This window comes from Lathyrus oleraceus, chromosome 2 (genome assembly GCF_024323335.1).
Source record: "Lathyrus oleraceus cultivar Zhongwan6 chromosome 2, CAAS_Psat_ZW6_1.0, whole genome shotgun sequence".
Lineage (NCBI taxonomy): Eukaryota > Viridiplantae > Streptophyta > Magnoliopsida > Fabales > Fabaceae > Lathyrus > Lathyrus oleraceus.
Genome location: NC_066580.1, coordinates 310,979,467 through 310,984,023, shown reverse-complemented (window position 1 = coordinate 310,984,023; position 4,557 = coordinate 310,979,467).

Sequence of the window (4,557 nt, the reverse complement as noted above, 5' to 3'; positions counted from 1 at the left end):
AGGAAAACTCCAGTTCGAGCGACAAACACTTTGCCCTCTGAAGGATTGTAGAAGTAATATCCTCTTGTTTCTTTAGGATACCCCACAAATAAGCATTGGTCAGATTTGGGCTCAAGCTTAGTTGAAATTTGTCGTTTCACATAAACTTCGCAACCCCAAATCTTCATGTAAGACATATGTGGTCTCTTACCACTCCATATCTCATATGGTGTCTTTTCAACCTTTTGGATGGAACACGGTTAAGTGTGTAAGCTGATGTCAATGGTGTATGTCCTCAAAAGGAGTTTGGAAGATTGGTGTGACTCATCATGGATCGGACCATGTCCAACAGGGTTCGATTTCTTCTCTCAAATACACCCTTCCATTGGGATGTTCCAGGAGGAGTAAGTTGGGATAGGATCCCACACTCTTTCAGATGGTCATCAAACTCTAGGATTAAATACTCATCACTTCGATCTGATCGAAGAGTTTTAATATTCTTACCTAGTTGGTTTTAACTCGTTAGGTTTCACCCTTTTGTATTAATGTTATTAATAGGCATTTCAAGATCAAGGACATATAGTCCATTGTTCATTTGTGCAGTAGCATAGAATATATCATTCAAATAAATTGAGCAACAATTGTTCTTTATTATAAATGAAAAACCAAACTTGTCCAAACAAGCAATGGAAATAATATTCCTGCTAATTGCAGGTATATAATAACAGTTCTCTAACTGAATTATTAAACCACTAGGTAAAGTCAATACAAAAGTTCCTACGGCTAAAGCAGCAACCTTTGCTCCATAGCCAACTCGTAGGTCGACTTCACCTTTTGCCAAATCTCTACTCCTTTTTAGTTCCTGCACATTTGTACAAATGTGAGAAATGCATCCAGTATCTAATACCCATGATGCAAAAGTAGATAAATTAATAACAAAAATACCTGAAGTTGAAGTCTCTACTCCATTCTTCTTATCTTCCAGGTACTTTGGGCAGTTCCTCTTCCAGTGTCCGGTCTTACCGCAATGGAAGCAGGTGCCTTCTTTTGCTATGCCTCCACTAGGCTTCAAAGCAGCAGTGGATCTGGGATTGGCAACTTCCTTGCCCTTCCCCTTATCACTCTGCTTAGTGGGCCTTTTGTTCTGTCTCTTTCCATTTCCGATCATCAGAATGGACTTCCCTTTTGACTTCAGATTCTGCTCGGCAGTTCTCAACATGGCGAGCAGTTCAGGAAGAGATTTGTCCATATCAATCATATTGAAATTTAGGACAAATTGACTGAAACTATCTGACAACGATTGCAAGATCAAATCAGTCGCAAGTTCCTTTCCGAGGGGAAAACCCAATCTCTCAAGGTTTTCCACATACCCAATCATCTTGAGTACATGGGGACCTACAGGGGCTCCCTCAGCTAACTTGCCTTGAAAAAGGGATTTTGAAACTTCAAACCTCTCATGCCTTGCTTGCTCTTGATAGAGCAACTGCAGGTGTTCGATCATATCGAACGCTGACATGTTCTCATGTTGCTTTTGCAATTCTGAGTTCATGGTAGCTAGCATGAGACAAGCAGTTTCATTGGCATCATGGACATGCTTCTTATAAGCATCTCTTTCTGCCTTAGGTGCAGAACTAGGAGGTTCCTCTTCAGGAACAGGTGTCTCCAAGACATACAGCTTTTTATCATGTTTGAGGACAATCCTCAGGTTTCGGTGCCAATCCAGGAAATTTGTCCCAGACAATTTTTCCTTATCAAGGATTGATCGCAGGATGTTGTTAGAGGTGTTTGCTGTCATGGTAATCTACATAAGGATTAATGAAAAAAATATAAGTATCATTGACATATTCAATTAGGCCTTTAATTAAATATGCTCACACTATTTTACTCAAAACAAATGACCCTCATCATCTGATTCGGAAAATCCCGTTGGAAGATTTTCTAGTGGGTCGAGATCCATATTTCACTTTGTTCTAAGTCCGCGTAGGCGGATTACACAAAACTAGGTTATTTAGGTAGGAACTCCTTCCAATTGTATCTCATACAACTCTCGAAAATTTCAGTTGGGTGAATAACTCCTTATTCCAATCCATCATATGGATCATTCCCAACTCTTGCTTCTAAACATATATATAATCTTATTATAATTTGTTTAGTTAAGTTTGACCCATTGTTTTAACAGTTGGATATTACAATTATCCCATCGCACCTTACTAATATAGAACATGCACCTCGCGTAGGCGAAACCTACATTATTCGATACTAGTCTTGATGAGTGTTAAAACTTGGAAAGCTTAAAACTTAATATTTAGTTTTGAGGGAATTGCAATTTTCTGATCTCACCGGCTTGTTTATCATATAAACCGTCTCTCACATGCATCAACATACATTCACATGCATCAACATACATACATACATAATGAAACAGTTATGGCCCCTAGCGCAATTGTTCTCCCAAGCCAATGAGAGAACCTAAGCTAACCTACAACGATCAAAGCTTCTCCAAGCAAGATCTTCAAGGTTGTCCTCCTTTGGCATTGACTTCTTTGCTTTCTTCATATCATTACATTACATGAAAGAAACTCGTTTTACATACGAGGGAGTGAGATGAGAAAAGAAGTTACATTTGGGAGATTAAGAGAGAGGCACGACACGCAGGTCGTATTTTAAAAACCCAAAACAAAACAAAGGAAAACTAAGGCCATAACCGATCACCACAAGACAATAATAAACACTTTATTATTATTATTATTAATTCCTTTAATTAATTAAAATCAAATTAAATTTCGACGACCGATCACCACATTTTAATGAACAATTCATTTAAAATCGATGTCGCTTTTCGTATCAACACTTGACACTTTTAAAGCACTGAGTTAGCCGAATGGGTGAAAATTTCCTTGCGTTAACCGGTTAACCATATGCGTTAACCGGTTAACACTGTTTGAAAACTTTTAGAAAATTCTTTTCTGCCTTGCGTTAACCGGTTAACCAAATGCGTTAACCGGTTAACACTGTTTGAAAATGTCTTGGAAAACTGTTTTCCGCCTTGCGTTAACCGGTTAACCATATGCGTTAACCGGTTAACACTGTTAAAAAATCTCAAATTTTTTTATTTCGCATTCTGTTAACCGGTTAACCATACGCGTTAACCGGTTAACACTGTTCCAAAAAGTGTTTGGGAAGCACAACTCTTGTGCGTTCAAACCCCAATCGCATAACTCTCTGACAACACAACCCTTGTGCCGTCACTAACCCTGATGCACCAATTTCAGACCGTCAAACACGTCTCGATTGTTAATTCAGTATGATTGATCAACACGTCATTGCTTCACCATACTAATGTCGGATTAAGAAGCAAACGACCATTGATCGCTCAAAGGAAAACAATCATCGAGGGTTTGAATGAACGAAACGAGAACACTATATCATATATAATGTATTTTGCATCAGGATCACATATATCACATATATGTAACTTGATCGATCTCAATTTAACCTTTGATTCATTCTGTTTTAATCATATTATTACATAACAAAAACAGATATCAGATTCATGGTTTCGTAAGTGGCTCTGATACCACTGTTGGAGAATGGCCATCCAAGGCGCAACGGAATTTAAAAATTTCTCCATTTAGTGATCCTTACGAATGGGCATGATCAGTGATAGAATCGTTACCTCTTGTGGCGATTCAAACCTTTGGTGCAGATCTCTTGAAACGACCAAAATCTTGGATACAAATTCACGGGGCGATCACGAACGTTGAACGATGACAACATCTCTACTCAGTCCACACGAACGGATTCCTTCAATCACAGTGCTAGCTGTTATGAATGAAGGCTTTGAGTGAGAGAGAGATACGAAATTCCAACTCTTCAGTTGTGTTGTATTCCCCTACAAAGCTTCTGCACAAGAGCTCTATTTATAGAACCACTTGTGTGGGCTTCAAGCCAAAAAGCCCACTTAAGTGCATTTTGGCCTATATCTCATAATATGCCAAAATCACTTAAGTATTTGGTACCTTACCATATTTCGTATTCTGCTTAAGTACACCGTACCTTACGATGTTCCTTAATTATTCTATCTCTCATCAATCCGTCCTTTGTGTGTGACCCTATAGGTTTTCGCGACGTTGGCAATTATATTAAATCACGCATTTAACATAATAAACAGTGAGCGGTATCTAGCAACACATCACTGCTACCCAAGTCACGAAAATGTCATGTGATCTGACAAAACCTCATGTGATAATAATTATGTGTATAATTACCCCTTTGCCCTTATGTCTATATTGAACACAAGGTATAGACCGTGTCACCCTTGTCCAGTTCAATATTGGGCCCATAGACATTTATCCTGTTACGCATGATTGGCAAATTCCATCTAGGACACTCATGTCCCTCAGCATGCTTCATGGAGTACCCATCAACTGTCTTTATGGTTATCCAGTTACGGACAATGTTGGATCAGCAATAAAGCACTCGACTCTACATCTATGATCCATAGTGGTTTCAGGTCGAAGAGTGGTATACACTATTATCACCATGAGAATAACTTATGACACTTTGCATAACTTTCTA